Source organism: Rhinolophus hipposideros, assembly GCF_964194185.1.
Source record: "Rhinolophus hipposideros genome assembly, chromosome: 1".
NCBI lineage: Eukaryota > Metazoa > Chordata > Mammalia > Chiroptera > Rhinolophidae > Rhinolophus > Rhinolophus hipposideros.
The window spans coordinates 33,617,809-33,640,901 of record NC_138047.1 but is presented as its reverse complement, the minus strand read 5'-3'; the positions used below and the strand labels follow the sequence as shown (position 1 = coordinate 33,640,901).

General features: G+C 34.1%; 1 pseudogene across 1 annotated transcript; it reads right to left on the bottom strand.

The window, feature by feature from the left end:
- Positions 1 to 13,554: 13,554 nt before the first annotated feature.
- On the bottom strand, positions 13,555 to 14,511 carry LOC308498756 (polycomb complex protein BMI-1-like; annotated as a pseudogene). Its single transcript has one exon. The product of its transcript is annotated as a polycomb complex protein BMI-1-like (transcript).
- Between the last annotated feature and the right edge of the window lie 8,582 nt (positions 14,512 to 23,093).

The following is a 23,093-nucleotide window of genomic DNA, read 5'->3' as shown; positions in this document are numbered from 1 at the left end:
AGGCATAATTTCAGGTTTAGGCAGCATTGTCCTGACTTTTCTCTTCATCTGAAACTTTGAATGTATTCCATGGTTCTAGCTCATTTTTAGATGGTTTATCACTTTTCTTATACTGGCATTTAAAGTCTTGTTTCTTTAGTACAGATCTTGATCCCCTTAATCTAAGAGGTGGTTCTTGTTTCCTGCCTCATCTCTTACTTAGAGTTCATATCCTATCTCAATCTCATAATTTGTTCTGATGCCTGATACAGCCTGGCCAGGATTATGAGATAATATATCAAATATGCTTTAAACACCTTAACGAAAAAAATATGACCAAGGACAAAATGTAAATTGTTTCTTTTACCAGCGTAAAATGAAAAAAAAAATCATAGTAATATGTTTTCTTAAGTAATTCTTTTCTATTCAATCTTTCCAATCTAGAATTTCTCTCCTTAATCTCCTTTCTCAAAGAGCACTGTAAGCATTGTGTCAAACAGACTAGGCAGGAAACTGAATGTACACACTCCTACTGTTAACCAAACTCATGACATCGACCACACTATGTTCCAAACAGATGATTAGAATCCAAACAAATTTATGAACTTAAATTGCCATTTAAATAATTGTTTCTTACATTTAGCTGTTGTAGCTCATCCTGCCTTATTCCACCTTCTCCTGCTAGACACTGATTCTACCTTAGTGCTTTCCCAAAGAAATACAACGCAAGCCACAAAAAATGAGGTATGCATACTTTCAGAAGTTCTAGTAGTCACAGTAAATAGAGTAAAGAGAAACAGGGGCAAAATTCCGGACTCATCAGGAAGACCATCCTCACTTTTAATACCAACTGCAAATTTGAGGGTCCTCAAGACCACCGTCGCCTCTGACACCAGGAGCAAGTTCAGAGTCTATATGAGTAAGACCATTCTTGGTTTCGATAATTTGCTAAAAAGGCCTCATGGAACTCACTGAAAGCATTTGGTTGGTTAGGGTTTATTACAGCAGAAGGGTACAGGTTAAAATCTGTCAAGGGAAGAGATGCACGAGCAGAGTCAGGGAGAGTTCCACATGTGGAGCTTCCATGTGTGTTCTCCAGCAGAGTCATGGACAGTGGTAACTTTCCCAGAAACAATGTGTGGCAATATGCACAGAGTATTGCCAGCCAGGGAAGCTCACTAGAGACATGGCGTCCAGAGTTTCAGTTGGCTCTCTGTCACAGAGACAGGGTCGGCTGCCCACATGGCTGACTTCAGTCTCTAGCCCCTCCCAGGTTTGAGCTGGTACCATGTGGCTCAAAGCCCCTTTCATAAATCACATTGTTAGACTGTCTGCTGGTGCCCAGGACTTCCAGATAAACAGACATCCTTATCAGCGGGACATTCCAAGGGCTTAGAGATTACCTTCCAAGGGCTGAAGGCATAGGCCAGGCTTCTCTTTGAGCAGGGTTAAAGTTTTTACTACACACAGGTGAAATTAAGTGAAATAATATTTTATCCTCAGTATACACAAAACATTATAATGTTAACACATGTCAATATATATTGTTGAGATTTTTACATTTTATTTCATACTAAGATTTTGAAATCCTGTGTTTCATATTTACTGTACATCTCATTGGACTATCACATTTTGAGTGCTTTAAAGGTACATATGGCTAGTGGGTACTCTCCTGGGCAGTGCAGCTCTGTTCTCATCCTAGCTGAATCTAACAAAGTTTTATATATTTCTTCTGTGGGCATAATCATCAGTGTGTTCTAATATTTTAACCTATTACAGAATAATGAGTTCTGTAACTCATTATTACAGAACTTCTACCACACTTAAAACTGATGCTAAAAATATACTTTTCAAAAACAAAATAACCTCCTTACTCTTCCATTTGAAATCTAAGTTTCTATTCCTTATCTATGTAGTCTTCACTTCTCTGGTATACTTTGATTACTTTTAGACTGGATTTTAACTTGTTCTTAAAGTGACACTGTAGAAGGTTAATGATCTGCCTCTTGTCACTTATAATTCAACTTCCTACTTTCAGTGGACCTGATTTTTGCATAGCATTTAATGGCCCTTCTCTTTCAATAGCATCTTTAGCAATCCAGTGCAATAAGGAAAAGACTTTGGAGAATTCCAAAATCCAAAATATTATTTTTTTGTGTTCTAACCCTCCCTTTCCTAAGAGGGATGTTTGACATAATTTATTTTTATCTTAGTTAAAAACATTTCAAGAAGTTTGCAAAAACCTTGAAAATATCTAGAGCCTACCGAAATTATCACTAAAACTAACCAGGAAATATATTTTCAGCATTCTCTATTCCATTTGCAGTCCAACACTTCAAAACACATGTCTGAACTACAGAAAAAAATATTAGGTTGGTGCAAAAGTAGTTGCAGTTTAAAAGGTTAAAAATAATTGCAAAAAGCACAATTACTTTTGCACCAATTTAATAGTTACTTTATCAAATAGCATGTGATATTCAATATGCCTTATTTTCCTTGTATGGAAACATTAAAAAGAGCAAGCTGTAAAGGTCAAGGTCCACCTACAAGCGCCTTAACATTCCTTCTTGGCCTTTCTTCATCTGTTCTATGCTCTCCTATGGTGGTAGGGAAGGTGGTGGACTGGCAGTCAGTTGAAATGTGCCTTAATGATTTGAAATTAATTCCTTCATTAAAATTTTAAAATATTATTAGTCTCATATATTTCCTTTGTTTTTTTTCCCTTTAAAGTTCTTAGAATCATACTATCTTCTACCCTCCATAATGGGTACTTTTCCATCACAGACACCATTTTATGTGAAGTTGTTTCTGTGCATTTTCTTGTGTTGTTTGTTGCTTTTATGCCCTTTTTGTCTATAATCTCAGTTCTTGTTCATATTGACTTTCTGTAAAATAGTAAGGTCCGATTTAGAATATTCAGGTATTCTGGAATAAGAGCATTCTTCTAAATTCTATTCTTAAATATTCCTTCATATTCTACTAAATATGGAAGGTGATTGTTATTTTTAGAGGTAGGGGAGATTGGATATGCCCTTTTTGCCTAGAAAATTAGTGCTTTTTTTTTTTTTTTTGGTGGTGGTGGGGGAGGTAGTTGGCTACATTTCCCCTTGCATTTGTGTGTGTGTGAATTGGTATCCCAAGAATGTACTGTGACCTTTAAAAGCCCATTCCCATTTTCTTAACTGTTGACACATCTGTTGCCTCTTTATTTAGGACTCAATTCCTTTCTCCTTTTATAAATCGAAAATGTTGTGTCCTCTTCTCTTTGGTCCCTTGCCCTTGTAACATTTATTAATGAATAATTAGTGCTAATTGATGTAGATGGAGCCCTTGTTCTTTCCTTCTAAGACACCAAGTCATTTTTTTTTTCCTCTTTTAAATGTTACCTTAAGATCTCCCTCTCCCTTCAAGGCCATAGTGATTCTTCCTTTGAAGCATTATATAATTTATTGAATTGGAAATATTACTTCAAAATGAACTACACTTACTATAAATTAGTGACCTATCAAAAGTCCTTACCACCAACAGAATCAATACCCTAAACACACATATTTGAAGCAGAGCTAGATGAATTTAACACTGATGCATCTTGTCTTAGTTCAGGCTGCTATAACAGAAAACCATGGACTGGGTGGCTTTAAAAAACAGTCATCTATTTCTCACAAATCTGGAAACTGAGAAGTACAAGATCAAGGTGGGGGCAGATTCAGTGCAGACCTGCTTCCTGGTTCATAGATGGTCTTCTGTCTGTGTCCTCTGTGACAGAAGAGGAGAAAGAGCTCTCTAGGGCCTCTTTTAAAAGGACACTAATCCATTCAAGAAAGCTCCACTCTCATGAATCAATCGCCTCCCAAAGCCACCCACCGCATACTATCACACTGGGGGTTAGGATCTCAACATATGAATTTGGGGGGACACAAACATTCATTCCACAACACTTCTCTAGTTGCCGATATCCCTGGATATTTACAAAAAGGTAAAATTAGAAAGCCATATCTTTCTGGAAACACACCTGTTATTATGTAATTCAAATAAATAAAAAGTGAATATATAAAAAGGATCATTAATAACTATAAGATATAGCCAAAATAAAAATTTAAAAACAAACAAAAAAGTAGGAATTCTGTGTTGATGACCACTGTAGTGGTATTGCTTTTAAATCTCCCTGAGTATATCCATAAAGATAAAAAAAAGAAATTGAATTAACTTGCCAGATAAAATGTAAGACATTTAGTTCAATTTGAATCATTTGTAATGCAAGTATGTCCCAAATGTTAAATGGGATATAGTTAAATGTCTAACCACTATATGGTACACCTGAAACTAATATAATATTGAATATAAACTGTAATTGGAAAATGAAAAAAAAAAGTTTTTTAAGTGTACCAACCAACCAACCAACCAATCATAATGACCTTCAGCAACAAAATTGTAAGGTATAAATAAAACCAATGTAAAATTATACATTGTTCAACTAAAATTCAAATTTAACTGAGCATCCTGAATATTTATCGGTTAGATATGGCACATCTTTTTTTATTTGCTAAATATGGTGACAAACTCTATGGCTATACAAGCTGTGTAGTATCAACATTTGGGACAGAAGGCAGTTACGAGGTATCTCACAGACGTTAGACCAGGAAAAAAAAACATATCCTCACAGATGCTCCAGGAAAGAGCAGCGGACCTTAGGAGAACATCTGAAACTAGGCAGGTTTTGCACATTCTCCACGTTGCAGATGACAGCATGGGACCTGCAGCAGGGTCTGGAGAAGCTATCGTAGGCAGGTGTCATCCTCTTCAAAATGGAAAGAGAATCTGCGTAGAACAGAATTCAAGTATAGCAGAACAGGCACAATTGATACAAATGAAAAGGGCGGCCCAGAAAGCTAGAAAGGGCCAGAAGATAGAATATCTCTATGCCTTATGTTTGAACAGTTCACAAAGACAATACAAGAGGGAGTTCTAAAGCCTGGAAGTTAGAAAAGATATCTTAAGCACTTGTCCCTTCTAAATGTTTATTATTTGGGTACTGGTTGAATAAACAATAGTGCATCCAATGAATTATGAGATGGCTATACAGAGGAATGAAGAATATCGCTACATAAGATGATGGAGAGATCTCTAGGATATATTATTACCTGAAAAAAGTATGTATAAAACAGACTTAAAGATGTATTTTCTGTTCAAATAAAATTTAGATGTTATACTAGAAGGAGGTTGTATAAGTTATAGAATAAAAATCCATGTTGAAGGAAGTTTTTACCTGTTTTTTGACTTTATCTTATTGTAGTTATAGAATGTAGAGCCAGTACATTCAGTGAGAACATTTTAGTACTGTAAGCTTTTGCATATAAAAGAGAAGCTGAATGGTAATGTTAAATTAAAAATAGCTTTGAACCTAAGAATAATGTTGAATCTGACAAGTTTCACAGAGAAGAGGAATAAAAGGGGAGTAGAAGTTCAAATTTTAGCAATATCTACAAAAACTATTTTCAGTTTTTCTTCACAGGCAAAGATACTACAAACAATGCCAAATTATATTTTAAAAGATAATCAAGTATTAGAAACTGAATGGCGTATATAATAATGAACTTTCCCTAGAAATTTTAAATTGATGTTTTTAGTCTATGAGAAATAAATTTTAAAATAACAAGGAAACAGCAACAAAAAACAACACAAAAATAATATGCTTATGAGTTTCAGAAATTCTGTATATGGCATGCTAATTCACGTACTAATGTGATAAAAATATTTAGAAAACTCCTAAATTTAATTTAAATGCACATTTTTATGTTCCTCAATTGAGCCCAGTATCATACTTTGAAAGTTCAAAAATATTTGTTAAATTATTAAATGATTAATGATAAACATTAATATACATAAATGTTGCTATTTTACAATTGAACAACTTAAGAAATGGTTTTATTTATACCTTACAATTTTGTTGATGATGGTCATTATGATTGCTTTATTGGTTGGTATGCTTTTAAAAAAATGTTTTCTTTTTATTTTTCAATTACAGTTTATGTTAATATTAGATTATTTTCAGGTGTACAGTATAGTGGTTAGACATTTATATAATTTAGGAAGTAATCCCCCTGATAAGGTTACTATACCCACTGACAGCATACAGAGTTATAACAATATTATTGACTATATTCCCTATGCTGTACTTTACATCCCCGTCGATTTCTACTTTGTAATCCCTTCACCTTTACCACCCACTCTCCCAACCCCATTCCCATCTGGCAAACTTATCAGTTTGTTCTCTTTATCGATTAGTCTGTTTTGTATATTCATTTATGTTGCTCTTTACACTCCCCATATAAGTGAAATCATATGGTATTTGTCTTTCTCCATCTGACTTATTTCACTTAGTATAATACCCTCTAGGTCCATCCATGTTGTCACAAATGGTAAAATGACATACTTTTTTATGCCCAAGTGATATTCTATTGTATATATTTACCACTTATTTATACAATTATTTATTGATGGGCACTTAGATTGCTTCCATACCTTGGTATTGTAACTAATACTGCAGTGAACATAGGGGTGCATATATCTTTTCAAATTAGTGTTTTGGATTTCTTTGGATAAACACCCAGAATTGAAATTGCTGGGTCATAAAACAGTTCCATTTATATTATTTTTGAAGAAACTCCATGTTGTTTTCCATAGTGGCCGCACCAATTTGCAATCCCACCAATTCACAAGGGTTACGTTTTCTCCACATCCTCACCAGCACTTGTTTATTGATTTATTGATGACAGCCATTCTGACAGGTGTGAAGTGATTTTGAAATTGCATTTCTCTGATGATTACTGACACTAAGCATCTTCTTATATGTTTATTGCCCATATGTATGTCCTCTTCCGAAAAATGTCTACTGAGTTTCTCTGCCCATTTTTTAATTGGGTTGTTTGTTTTTTTTAGTGTTGAGTTATATGAGTACTTTATAAAATTTGAATATTAACCCCTTATCAGATGTATCATTGGCAAATATCTTTCTTTATCTATTGATATGATCATATAATTTTTATCCTTCATTTCGTTTATTTGGTGTTTCATGTTAATTGATTTGTGGATATTGAGCCAACCTTGCATCTGAAGAATAAATCTCAGTTGATCATGGTGTGTGATCTTTTTAATGTATTGCTGAATTCAGTTTGCTAGTAATTTGTTGAGGATTTTTGAATCTATGTTCATCAGGAATGTTGGCCTATAATTTTATATTTATTTTTTTGTAATATCTTTCTCTGGTTTTGGAATCAGGGTACTGCGGCCTCATAAATTAGATTGGGAGGCCTCTTTCCTTTTGAATTTTTGAAATAGTTTGCAATAGAGATGGTCCAGGACTTTGGTTTGTTGGAAGTTTTTTGACTACTGATTTGATTTCATTAGTAGTTATTGGTCTTTTCAAATTTTCTGTTTATTCTCGATTCAGTCTTGGATAATTGTATGTTTCTAGAAATGTATCCTTTTTCTTCCAGGTTGTTCAATTTGTGGCATAAATTTTTCATAGTATTTTTTTTTTTAATAATCCTTTGTATTTCTGTGGTGTCAGTTGTCACTTTTCCTCTTTCATTTCCGATTTTATTTATTTGGGTCCTCTCTTTTATTTCTTGACAAAATTGACTGAAGACTTGCCACATGGTAGTAGCTACAAAGTGATCTGTGGTTGGTGGCTGCCTGTGCTGGGCTTGGAGGCACTGCTGGGATTGGAAGAGTTTATGCTGGGAACTGAGGCTGGCTGATACTAGCACTGGACTGGGGTCAATTAGCAAGAGGTACAGGGCACACAAAAGCCAGGTGGTTCTCATATGAGGTTTCTGGATCTTTCAGAGATTTTAGGAAAGTCCGCAGTATGGGCCAAGGCCAGCCGCTTGTGAGTAACAGCTGCTGAACGAGGTTTCTGCCTGTGCATGTGTTGGGTGGAGTGGGTTCTCAGGGACTCACCAGACTTGAGTGAGTTTGATGGAGACTCAGATTTAGTGTCCACCGGAGCCTGTAGGCTGGGTGTGGGGAGGGCTCCTCAAAGGCACCTGCCCCACCTATCAGTCTCAACATGGCTTCTTCTTCATATCCTTCGTTATAAGTGCTCTATTCAGCTAGTCTTCAGGTGGTTCTCTAGGGTGGTTGCTCTGTAATTTAGTGGTAATTTTGATGTGGTCTTGGGAGAAGGCAAGCACAGCATTTACCTACTCTGCCATCTTGACCGGAAGTCTCCTGTCTGATATGCTTGGTTTGAAGTATTCTTGGCTTGTTTTGACGCTCACAAATTGAGTTGATCTTACTTCTCAATTTACAACAAAACACTAGTAGATTACGTTCTGCATACTTACAATTTATTATTAATTGCTCGTCTTTCCTCTTTACCCTCCATCCGAGTCAAACCTACCTCTTAAGTGCCAGAATTTATATGCAATGCACGGCCAAGATAGTACAGAGAGTTTATATATACCCTGCAACCAGTCCCCCCATTGTTAACTCCTTGGCAAATTTTCCGTAAATATAAAACTATTCTAAAATTAAAAGATTTTTCTTTTTCTTGGCAACACACTGGGCTCCCTGGGAAACACAGGGGCTGTTGAAAGTTCCAGTGCACAGATAAACCACAAAAGCATTGGTTCAGAACCGATTAGGATAGGGTGTAGGTACCAAACTGTATTAACTATAGTAACCATGCCATACAGTATATAATAAAAAAGTTTATTTTTTAATGTTGCAAATATTTTCTCTGAGTCTGGCAACTGCCTATTAATTTTGACTGTGGTGACTATTGAAGAGCTATCTAGACCTGATGGTTGCTTCAACAAATTGATAATAATGGAGGTGAAGAGAAGTGCACAGATTTGGGAAATACTTTAGACAGTAGTAAATTAGATGTGGGAGCAAAAGAAAACAAGACATTGGGAATGCATTCTAAACTTTCTTATTTCAGGAATTGGGTGGTTAATTTCTAGATGTTTCATTGTCTTTAATGTGATTGTAATAGTATCCTATTTTCTATTTCAATTTCTAAATGTTTATTCCTGTTGCCAAGAAGTGCTATTGATTTTTGCATATCGATCTTGCTGCAATGCCTTGATAGTTTGTCTGCTTATTATATGGGGTTTTCTTTGTAAATGATCAATTAATTACAAATACTAAAGATTTCTTTTAATTCACATACATTTCTCTTTTTTTTTTTTGCTTTGTATTTAATTGGACAGAACTTCCAGTACTATGTTAAACAGTAGTATATCAGAGTTTTGCCTAATTCCTCATATTAAAGCTTCTGAAATTTTTTAAATATATTATGAATTTGGTATTACTTTATGCTTGCTAATTTGCTTGTTTTGCTTTATATTGTAATTGGGGATGGGTGCCAATAGAGATGGGTAAAGATGGATTTTATCTCATTAAGGAAGTTTCCTTTTAGTCCTACTTTAAAAAAAAAAATTCAAATGGATTTTGAACATTATCAAAAGCTTTTTCTGCATATGCTGAGATGATCATATGATGTTTCCTCTGCATCCATTAGTGTGATAAATCATGTTACTTCATTTTCTGATATTGACTGTCCTTGCATTCCTGAGGTAAATCATTTTTGATCTATGGTATATGTTTTAGAAATATGCTGCTGAATTTTGTTGGCTAATTAACATTAGAAAATTTTCATCTATACTCCAAAGGGAATTGGCTTGTAAATTTATTTTCTCATTGCATCTTCATGTAGTTTTGACATTCTACTGGATATTTTTTCATTTGCCTTTCTGGATTTGTTCTATATTCTTTTCTCTTCTTTTCCCTGTATCATGGAATGTAACTGAATGGATTCCATCAGTGGATTCCTTTGCCCTCTGGCTTCTGGTACAGTTGTCATTTATCACCTCTGGCAGGGGATTCAAGGACCAGAAATGAATGCAGTCTGGTTATTTTTCCCCCAATTTCTTTTCTATTAGATTCCATTTTGATACATCTTTCTACCAAAGGTCCCAGCTCCACTCTGAATTTTGCAAAGTATTCCTGCAAATTGCCCCTTTAGGCCAAAGAGTGACATTGGCTGTGACACTGTTGTAAGCCTGAGTGTAAAACTATTCTCTGTTGGTTTTCCTAAAGTCAGCCCATTCAATTGTAAAGAGTCCCTTCATTAAAATCTTTTCAGTTCTACAGTGAGAGTGTGCAAACCGCTTCCTGCCGAGAGCCTGACTGATACAGATATCAAAGTTACACTCACATCAAAATTTACGTTGTACATCCCCTTTGCTTTTCTGCTGTAGAAAATAAATTGTGTACAATAGACATGTCTTCCTTTAAAGTTTGGTAGAAATCACCTGTAAAACCATATTTTTAAAGAAAAAGATTTAGTCGTAGTTACTAACCTGTACAAATTTTCGGTGTCAACTTTGGAGTATTATATTGTCAAAACACCGATTTTAGAATTTCAAGTTACTAGCATTTAGCAGTTCACAATATTCGTGTATAACTTTTGGAAACCTTTCACATTTGTAACTATTTTCTCCTTTATTTAATTAAAAATTAAACAGAAATCCTTGTACATTGCTGGTGGAATATAAAATAGTGCTGCCATTGTAGAAACAGTGCTTTTGATTCCTCAATAAATTAAACATACAATTACCATATAACCCAGAAATTCCACTCTAGGGTATATACTCAAAAAAACCGAAAACAGGTATTCAAGCAAAAACTTGTACAAGAATATTCATAGCAACACTATGTGCAGTAGCCACAAGGTGGAAACAACCTAATGTCTATCAACTGATGAATGGATGAACAAATGTGGTTTATCCATCCAATAGAATACTTTTTCACCATAAAAAGAAATGAAGTACAGATACATGCTACAACATGGATGAACTACAAGTCAGTATGCTAAGTGAAAAAAGCCAGACACAAGAGGCCAATATGCTTCCACTGTATGAAATACCCAGAATTGGCAAATTCATAGACAGAGGAAAGAGATTAGTGTTTGTCAGGAACTAGGAGGAAGATGTGGAAGGAGAGTGACTACCTAAGGCTCTGAAGTTTCCTTTAAGGGTATGAGATGATAAAAATGTTCTGGAATTAGATAGTGGTGATGGTTGAAGTACAAGATGTTACTCACAATAAATTGTACGTTAGAGGTATTTTATCACAACAAAAAATTAAAATTAAGTAAATAAAAGTAAAAATATATGTATTTATCTGACTCTACCCCACCTACTCTTTAGAAACTTCTGACTCTTTTCTAAAATACTTATCAAATTATTATTGAGTCCCCAGAGTGAAAAATTGGAGGTAGGGTAGCAGATTCTTAAGTGAACCTTAAGGATTTATGCTCCTTAACAATTACTTAATGCTACTGTTTTCTTCTCTGACTAGCTGTGATAATGTCTCTTAGGGTAACTAATATCAAAAACAACAGATTCACCACAACAACAAAGTCAGCCAAAAATGGCAGCCTCTGAGCCTCAGCACTGGATATGAATGACCTCAGCATTTGAGTTAGCACCTCTAGTGCACTTTTGTGGTGAATGACATCTTACCATTTGCTACAACATGGATGGACCTAGAGGGTATTATGCTAAGTGAAATAAGTCAGACTGAGAAAGACAAATATCATATAATTTCACTTACATGTGGAATCTAAACAAACATATAAAACAGAAACAAACTCATAGATACAAAGAACTGTTGGTTGCCCGATGGGAAGGAAGTGGGGGATTGGGTGGAAAAGGTGAAGGGATTAAGAAGTGCAAATGGGTAGTTATTCATTTGTAATGAATAAATGAATAACTCATTCCAAAACGGCTTGCGTTCATTGATGCCTAAGTTGAGAGCACTGGCGTCTGTGCTCATCATTGCCAAAACTCCCTACCTAAATGTGGCTGATGCTTCACAGAGCAATTTCACAGATAGGTTCTAGTAAAACAACTACTTTAGTTTTTGCTTGTTCGTGTATGGGAGACTATTGACTCAGGACTCAGACCTGAAACCCTAAAAAGTGATTGTTGGAAGTATCTATTTGTCCTTTCTGTTTGTGAACTGGGAGCACTTTCATTCAAGAGTAACCAGCATATGGTTCATTGGCTACCGGTAGAAATGATGCCAGATTGTGCCCTAGGATTTTGCTCCAAGCCTGTCCTGCATGAAGAAGCTCTTCATCTCCATACTCTCCTCACAACAGCACAGAATACTCTTAAGCTACAAACAAAGAAAAGCAGTGGTCAGAAGAAAACTAATACATATGTGCATCGATAATCTAATTGAGATATCTCCTAAGCCAAGATTGGAATAATACATCCTTCTATGATAGTGCCATTGAAACAAATAAACAAAGAAGGATACTATATTTGGAGAAATATAAATTTCTGGAGAAATATAAATTTAAAGTTTTTACATAGGGAGGTAAAATGTGGCTTCTCCTAGGAGTATAGTAAATGAAAGAAGTTCTGTGAAGATAAAAATGTGAAAACAAGCTTATCAAAAGTGCTGAATAAAACTAAACTAGATACCCCTACTCAGAGAAATTCCCTGAATTAATATACAACATGACACCATATTATAAACATCAGTGATACCACTAAACAGGGTTACATTTAAATCTCTAATACTTTAGGAGGGATCCATTTGAATAAGGATTTTTTTTTCAATTTAAAAGTTTTCCTTTACTGCAACAATATATTTTAAAAGTAAACATGTATCACTAGACAAGTCAGTATTATGATTTGCCAATTTTTTCCAATGGAACAGACTTTAGAATTAGATATCCACAATAAAAATATTTTCAAACGTAGGGTACTTGTAAAGGTCAAACTAGTTGGGAGAATTTTGACAACCACTTCTGAATGCATGAAACACAATATTTTTTATAGTATTTATAAATATATCACACACTACTATTTCCTGTTATGTCATATACCAACATGGCATTGTACAAGCATAATGCCATCTGATTCTTACAAAAGTGAATCATTTAAACAAGTCAGTAAAATAAATGGTAGTACCCATTTTTAGACATACAGATTGTAAAACTGAAGTTCACTTTCCTTTGATAGGTTTTGTGTTAGCAATAGTGAAGTAAAAATCACATAAGAATCAAAATGGCTAAGTATGCAATAAATTGTTATTCACAGTGACATGGCTGCATAGAATGCTTTATTCTATGCTTATTCTTTCTTTGTTGAATTTCCAAGTTCACAAAACAGCTTAATAAGAAGAACAACCAAGGAGAATGTTATGTAGGCATTAGTTGAGATTAACAAACTGTGGCCCAATGTTTATATTCACAGCAGAATATTTTCAAATCCAAACAATGGTTACAGTAACCATTTCATATCTTCCTAACACAGAAAAAGACACTCTTGCCTGCCTGCTCAGTAACCAATTCTTTATAGGAACAATCTTTCAATTAATGTCCATATGAATATCACATCCAGTCCATCTTTTATAACCAAATTTAATGTCACTACAAAAGAAAGCAAATTGAACAACAGTCACATGTATTCACATCTATAAAGCTGGAATGGCATGAAGATATTGGAGTAAATCAGGGCTTTAAAATTTTTTCCTCAACACTCTCAGGCATCAACCAGATGAAGTCACTGATGACCCATTAACTGACGATTTTCGAGGTCTATTGGCAAAAGAAGATTGGTGGTTATTATTGGGCCTGTTGCTGGTTCCATTCAAAATACTGCAAATGTGAGGAAACTGTGAGGATGAGACTGAACTGGAGTGCTGGGGCTAGGCCAACAAAAAGAGGTGGAGGGAATACTTCCTGCGGGGCCTTCTCACTTCCAGAGTCACTTTCCAGTTCTTCAGCATTTGTCAGTCTATCTCTCTGCTGACTGATAGTCATTCTTTTACAAGTAGGTCAAACTCTGTATTTCAAAGGAGGCAGACCATTCCTTCTCTAAATTAAATGTAGGTAGTATCAATTGGTGTACAGTAATCCTGTAAATGTTCCTCTTCATATAATACATGACATAAATTTGGAAAGTATTAGATATGACCATTTTACTTCTGAGAAACATTCTTAGGTACATCACGGTCACTGCTGCTAGGCATGGTAAGTATCCTCTTCATTCACCTCCTCTTGAGGGTTCTCCTGGTCTTTGTGTACCTTCTGATCTAATCTGTTCTAGTCAAAAAATTCAATGGATAAGCTTATTATTTCATCATCGGTTATAATTCTCTTATCTTCATCGGCAACTTCTCCTCTATCTTCATTAGAGCATTTGGCAGCACCAACTAAAAGATGAACTGCATAAAAATTCCTTCTCTTCATTTCATCTTTGAAAAGGCCTGGAACCAATTGGTATATCGTACCTTGAAGAATGTTATCTGACCTTATATTTAATAGTGGTCTAGTTTTGTGAACTTGAACATCACAGATAGGGCAGTACTTGCTGGTCAACAGGTAACATACAATACTGTATTACAGAAGGAGTGCAGATATTCTGTTATGATTGTGTTCTCAATGAAGTACCCTCCACAAGGCACACACTTTAGGTGGGGATGTAGCTCAGTGATCTTGATTCTCGTTGTTCAGGGCATTTCTGCTTGATAAAGGATCCTCTCAACAAAAGGCACCCTGAGTGCCAGAGCCACAGAGGCTACAAATAGAAGGGTTCTTCTAGGGGGCCATGTGCTTGAGGAAGATGCAGAGGAGCCCTCAGGGAAGAAAGGAACTAAAATGTGGGAAACTCTGTGCATCCAGTGTTGAATGGGCGGCGGCTGAGACATCACAGAGCCAGGCTGTCGCGGGCGGTGGCACGGCCTTTATCAGGATATTTTTAAAACTCTTCTACCAAAAAGAAATCTATGTGTAATGTATGTATTATACATGCTCGGTGCCTAATAAGTGTATTTTCAATGAATGACTCAAGAGCTAATAATAATGGAGATAATTACTTTACAAAAAATTTGTTCAGAATTGGGAAGCACTCATTGGCTACTAATTTTCCATGATGCAGTTTTATTTGTTAAATTTTTAAAACATGAGGGATATCTGTCTTATACGACCATGTTATTTTTGAAGAATATGAGAATACTATTGTCATGATGAACCAGATAATTCTTGAGGACAAAATGGTATTTATTTGTCCAAGGTAACTAAAATTTCCTGACAGAGGGAAGATTTATTTGGCATAATAGAAAATAATTTTATTAGAGAATTGAAGATTCAGAAAAAGGTGATGAAAAGGGTAACTAAAAGGAAATCTCTAAGTTCCTAGGAAGCAAATTAAATTCCAAGCAAATTCCTTGGAATTTATTGACATTAAAATAAAGGAATGTAAGCCCAGTAATGGGAGGATATAAAAAACAAAAAATCTAGCCAGAATTAGAGGATTATTTATATGAATCAAAAAAGTATGCTACAATCATAACTATAACCTATAATGTAAATCAGAATAACTATCCAATATATGATAAAAAATATAAATTGCTGATAAGCTAGAAAGAAAAATGAAAGTCGTGATAATTATCATATGTGAAATTTTTTTACTAACACTTCTCAAAATGCTGTGGGGAGAGGGAGATCTGACTAAATTATTTACTTTTTGCTCTTATTTTCTGTGTATGAGCAGAAGCAATTTTAGTGACAGATAAAGCATTTTTATTCTAATATAAAAATGATTTGACTGAAGAATTATAAATCAATAATGTCATTTTGAGAGTCTTAACTAAAGTGTGCAGGTGCTAAGCTTTAAATGGGGTCGTGTGCTAGAATTTCAATTAATGCGAATGGAATAGAAAGTTGAACTACAAGCACTAATTTTATTTGTCTAGATTAAGCCAGGAAAAACGAGCTCATGTCTCTAAGGATCTGGTCTCAATGCTGAAAGATAAATGTGCAGAAACAGTCACATGACCTAAAATTCACCTTTTTTGATATGTTTTAAATCGTTTCTATTTAAAAAACAACAAAAACAAAAAACAAACAAAAAATGACTGGCTTTTGCTGGAAATCCGAATAAGGTATTTTCAGACTTTACCATCCATCTGTATGATGTCTATGATAACAAAAGAAAAAAAGCAAAAAACTATTTTGTTAGTTAACAACCCAAGAATTATTGCTCAAAAACAGTGCTTTCTTAATTTGTTGAAAGGATGCTTGAATTGTGTCTCCCTTTATTTCAATTAGATATATTCAATACTCAAAATTTCACCAGATAGTGAAAAACAGAATTATGAATGATGAAAATTGATAAGGTAAAAAAGAGAGCAAATGAGTCGGAGGTTTTTCTCATGTGGTACCTTGTGATTACAGACTGGTAGAGGTAAAAGGACAAAATTTCAGGTTGAATATATTTCATTCAATTACAAATGTTGTTAAAATGAGTTAGAGCAATATATACTAAATAGGTATGGTTCTAAACCGTTCTGGATTGTTTTGAGACTGTAAAGAAAATAACAACAATAACAACAAAAAAAGCCTAAGGAACTTTACCCCCAGAGAAATTCATGATGCATATACACACTTTTAAAACATATGCATTTTTTTTACAATGTTAGTGGGTTTAAGGATGTACCCCAAGTTAATAATATTCTCTGAAGGTGTGGGGAAAAAAGTTACTTTTAGTTATATATAACTGATTTTCACAGATGAAGCTTTTGAAAACAATAAAAGTAATTTAAACAATTTTTAGGAAGTCAAAGTATACGTTTACAGTTCTGTAGCTTTTTGGTGACTTCACCTCCCCAACCCTCTTCCACAGATATTAACTGAAAATACTGCTTAGAAACAACAAAGCAACGTCTATCTTTTTTAGCCTTTTTGTACTGACAGGTCCTTGTGGATTTTCATAAAGCTGATATAGATGATGCAGGGACTTGTCCAGTGGAAATTCTGTGGGTCCTATTGATTTCAAGAAGGGAGGCAAAGAGGGTGAACTGTGAGGCAAATACCTCTAAAAGAAATAGGAAAACATCATTCTATTCTGATGGGTTCTATTTAAAGAGATTATTCACTCCTCCATAAGCCCGTGGCCTGAGCAAAGTAATATCATCATTCAGGTCAACAAGTGTCCTATATTTTTCACAACCTCTATTCTTGCATATATCACAGTTCATTATGCTCCACAGACATATCATGGGGATTCATTGCAATCACATCACAAAAACAGTCAAAGACTGGAAGAAATTCACTTTTCAAAGATCCATTGGTCACATCACTTGGCTTTAGCAGAAGTATACAATTATGGCTGATAATGCCATCTAACACTCCATGATACAGAGGTTCAATCTGACATCTTTTGGTGCTTATCTTTGGCACCATCCAGAAGCTAGATCTGATGCCAAGCTTGGTCATGCAGAGAATGTAAATTTAAAGAGCCACTTTTATTTATAACAAACAGACCCAGCTGGGAACACAGCTGTTAAATGGGAAGACAAAGCAAAATTTCCTGCTACCTGGAAGGTCTAATTATAACACCACATAGACAAGCTTTCAAAATCTATAAATGAACTAGCACAGCCTCAATGAGGGTTTACCTTAAAAAGAGGGAAATAAGGTAAAATTACCTGAATCACATATCATAGAACTAATCAGGAGTATTTTATAATGCCCTAAAATCTATATGTCTTAATTGAAGCTGCCTTTGATTCTTAACATAGTTTCCTGGCTTCTCCATATGCAGGCTTAAAATCTAAAGTATGGGATAATCCAGACAAAGAGAAATGTGATTGATAGCATTTTTGTACTGCCAAACAAGTGTCCTTCACTAAAGAATAAACAAAAAGAGCTCAGCAAGTACAGTGTATAAAAACAAAATCAGGAAATGTGAATATAATAGCAAAGGTTCTCAATAGTCCAGGGAGATAAATGCATTTACATACAAAGTGTCTGTGGCAGTCTCCTAACATTTTAGCAAGTTATGACAGAAAATTTCAGGGTCACTGTGGTATGTTGTGCATGGTTGTCTTTTTGTTTTTTAATTGAACTTGAAAAGTAAAGTGGCCTTTGTTCTACATGATTTGATCCAACATCTTAGCTACCCAGTATCTATTCATTGTGCATTAGAGACCTGCACTAACCTGGGATCCCCGCAGACTGCAGAGAGGTCCTAAATGAGGAAGAACTGCACAGTATTTTATCTCTTCTACTCATTGCCTCCATTATTCTTATAAACTTTCTGAATGTAAGAACATGTGAAGCATCTGTGCACTATTTGCTATTAAGAAATGATAAAATTCTAAAGAATTGCACGTCTTGTTCTCAGTGTTTAGTATTATTAGTACATCACAGTAAATAGATAGGTGTTTCACAGACTACCTGGATTTGACTTTGGACTCACTTCATTTTATGATTTATCCCATGCCCGGTCATCCACGAAGACTCATCTAGTTCATAACTAAGCCCTGGCAGCAATTACAATGACTGAACTTGAGAAGTCATAGTTTTTAAGAGTATAAATTGAATTTGAGGTTTTAATTTGTTATTTAGATTACTGTTCTGCTTATGTAATACTTTGATTCTTTGTATGGAAAAAAATTTTATGTTATCACTGAAGTCACATACGATTTTTTAAATTGGAAATGAATGTAGTAAGATTGGGTCTGAATTTTATCTAATAAATATTTGAGAAAATGAGGTAATTCAAAGTGAAACATAGAAATCAAATCTGTACAACCTTTCCTCCAATTATACAGCATTTTCTCACAATGTCATCCATAATTCCTCTCTCTTTCACTTTTCCATGTTTATATGTAGAGTTGGCATCTTTGTAATTGAGGCCATATCCTGTGTTTACATAACCCTTCCTGCTCTATAGTGGAGATTAGTATTCAAATGCTTCCTCCAACAAAATAATATTAGCATTAGCAAATTATGTATTTCTAAAAGACCCTAAAAGAATGCATACAAATGTGATGCTCTTTGAAGGAACTTCCTCAGGGAAGTAATGAAGGAGTAACAGGATGGAAAGAAGAAGGGAATAATGTTGTTAATGGTTAGAATTTATGAAGTGCTTATTGTTGGACAACATTCTAAGTGATGTTATATTCATTTTCTCATGTGATCTTCACAACATTATGAGGTATGATTTAAGGAAATTGGCTGGAACTAAAATTGAATTTATCTACTAAATTTGCTACTAGGTTTTTGGAATTATTTATGCTGGGGTTGTAGTAAGGTTTCATGTTAGCTCAAGAAAAAGAGGCTTTGAAACAGGGGTTATTCACCTTAGAATTTTCTGGTGAGGGATCTGTGTAGGACTCAGTGTATTAATGAATCCAGTAGAATGCTGTCCAAAGTAGTGTGAGTGAATGCATACATGGATATTTCTGCCAATCATATCCTTATCTTTTATGAGATCCACAGAAAGATCCCAGAACAACAAAACCACCAGCAACCAGAAGTTTAAGAACCAAATGTTTTAACAGGTGACATCAGCAAAAATGGTGAAGTGAGGATATCTGAAAATATCCCCCTCCATAAAAGCAATAAAATAATGGAAAAAAAATTATCAGAATCATTTTTTTAGAGCTATAGAAAGTAAACAAAGGCTTGCAACAGTCCAGAGAATAGTGAGCATTTAGTAAAGAAAAACAACCAAATCTCAGTAATAATAGTGAGATTTGTGGCATTTTCACTTACTCTAGTCCCATCTCTCTATTTCTACCTCTCAGCATCATCAACCTTAAAAATTACAAACCATGTAGTCCAGAAAACAGTAGCACGATTTATTTGAAGTGCTTAAAAGAAAAATAATTGTCAATCAAAGTAATCTTTCAAAAAATAAAATTAAGATATTTCCAGATTTTAAAAAAAGGGATAATTCATTTTTATTTGATCTGCTTTATAAGAAATAATAAAAGGTTTCCTTCAAACTAAAATGAAAAGATATTAAACAGTAACTCACATCCAAATGAAGAAATAGAAAGTACCAATAAATGTAACTATATAGACACTACATAGGTAAATACAAAAAAAATAGTGTTAATGTGTTTTTTTATTTTTGTCCTATATTATTTAAAATACAATTGCATAATGTAATCATGATATTGATGGGCCTATGATATATAAAGATATAATTTGTGAAAGTAGCAGCATAAAGGAGGCAGCACCAAGTTATACAGAAGCAGAGTTTTCGTACATTATTCATATTGCTATTACTAGATTGCTATAACTAGATTGTTATAAATAAAGTAGTTAATAGTAATTCCCAGGACAACTACTAAGAAAATAATTCAAAAAATATAGTAAGAGAAATGGTAAGGCAATTTAAATACTAATAGTGGAAATATCTATTGAACACCAAAAAAAAAAAGGCAGTAATAGAAGAATTAGAAACAAAAACTACATAGAACATACAGAAAACAAATGGTAAAATAGAAGGCATAAATCTTACCTAATCAGTAATTGCATTAAATGTAAATTAATTAAACTATCCAATAAAAAGGCAGAGATTAGCAGGATGGAAAAAGATTACAACGTGATTCAAGTATGCAACAAAAGCACTAGATTCAAAGACAAAATATTGAAAATATAATGATGGAAAAATATATCCCATGCAATAATAAACAAAAGAGAGCTAGAGTACCTATACTAATATCTTTAAGATGAGAGAAAGATCTCTATTTTGTTAGTAGATATAAAGGAGGACATTTATAATGATAAAATGGTCAATCTATGAATAATTTATACCAGTTATAAACATATATGCATCTAACAACATATTTCCAATATACATGAAGCAAAAATTGACAGAATTGAAAGGAAGCGTAGATGATTCAAAATAACAGTTGGAGACTCCAGTATCCCACTTTCAATAATGGATACAACAACTAGACAGAAGATTGTCAAAGAAATAGAATATTTGAACAGCACTATAAACCAAACTAGACCTAAAAGACAAATACAGAATGCACCACTCAACAATTTCAGAATACACATTCTTCTCAATAAACATTTTCATAGCAGCATTAATCATAGTAACCAAAATATGGAAGTAACCTAAATGTCTATCAACTGATGTACAGATGAACAAAGTGTACTATACATAAACACAGTGTACCATAAAAAGATATGAAGTACTACATTAAACTAAACAGTTTTTTCACAGCAAAGGAAATCATCAACAAAACAAAGACATCCTACTGAATGGGAGAAAATATTTGCCAACAATACATCTGATACAGGGTTGGTTCATATCCAAAATTTATTTAAAAAAACCTCATACAACTCAACACCAAAACAAACAAACAAACAAACAACCCAATTAAAAAAATGGGTAGAGAACATCAAGAGACATTTCTTAAAAGAAGACAAACAGATGGCCAACAGATATATGGAAAGGTGCTTAATGGCACTAATCATTAGAGAAATGCAAATAAAAACCACAGTGAGATACCACCTCACACCTATCAGAATGGCTATCATCAATAAATCAAAAAACAGCAAGTTTTGGCAAGGATGTGGAGAAAAGGGAACCGTCATGTACTGTGGGTAGGATTGCAAATTGGTGCAGCCACTATGAAAAACAGTATAGAGGTTCCTCAAAAAATGAAAAATAGAACTACCTTATAACCCAGCAATTCCACTCCTCAGTATTTATCAAAAGAAATCCAAAACACTAATTCAAAATAATATATTCACCCCTATGTTTATTGCAGTGTTACTCACAATAGCCAAAATATGGAAGCAACCGAAATGCCCATCAAAAGACAACTGGATAAAGAAATTGTGATACATTTATACAAGGGAGTATTACTCTGCTATTAAAAAAAAAAAGAATGAAATCTTACTATTTGCAACAACATGGACGGACCTAGAGAATATTATGCTAAGTGAAATAAGTCAGACTAAGAAAGACAAATACCATATGACCTCACTTAAATGTGGAATCTAAAGAACAGAATAAATGAGCAAACAAAACACCAACAGACTCAGAGATATAGAAAAAAAAAAGTTTAAAACTGATGGTTACTAAATGGAATGAGGGAGAAGGTGAAGGGATTAGAAAGTACAAATTAGTAGTCACAAAATAGTCACAGGGATGTGAAATATAATACAGGGAATATAATCAATAATGTTGCTAAGATCATGTAGGGTGCCAGATGGGTACTGGACTTATCGGGGGGATCACTTCATAGATTGTGTAGATGCCTGACCACTGTGCTGTACACCTGAAGCTGAAGTAGAATAATATTGAATATCAACTATAATTACACACACAAACACACACACATACACACACACACACACACATAAACACAGGATGTGGAGTACAGAGTAGGGAATACAATCAATGGTATTGTAACAGCTATATACGATGTCAGAGGGGTAGTAGATTGGGGGGGGTTATCACTTTGTGAGGGGTGTAAATGTTCAGCTATTATGTTGCTTTGTACACCTGAAACTAATGGGGAAAAAAAGAAAAGAAGGAAAAAAATACCTTAAGACTTGGAATCATATTTTGTATTTTATTTATAAATATCAAAGGCAGAGAGATCTGTAGTATACTTGACCCATCATTGAGGGTGATATGATGGTTTATCAATAAACTCTAAGTATGATACCATAATAATGTTGAAACAACATTAGCTGTCCATTTTACAGAGTGCATTCACATAGATTACCTGATCCGATCCCAATATAAAACTTGAGAATAGAGCTATTTTCAGAGAATCTGATTCTAAATAGGTTAAATAACATGCTTAATATAATTGGTACTTAAGTACTCTGGTTTTCTTAATTCTTTCTATATATTTTTCTGCTGCCTGTTTTATTCTTTTATGAAAGCTCAAGTAAGAAAGAATGATACTAGTTAATGTAGCTTTATAAATTAAATATGATATAATTTTTTTAAATAAATAAATGCAATATTATATAAACTTTACAACTCCAAGTGGTCACTTTTTATATGGGTTATAACCCTAATATTATGAGTACACATTTGCTCTCTGTTTAGCTCTAATTTCATGTTCACATTAACAAATATTTTAAATAATGTTGATTTATTTTAGGTGGTGGGCATTTGGTAAGTCCTAGTGGGTCACTGTTATAACCCTAAAGCCAGCGGATATGCATTGGGATCTGAAAAGCCTTCAAGCACTAGTTAGCACACATTGGTTGTGGTGCTATTGAGTTGAATTTCAGATGATAAATTAGTTCTAGA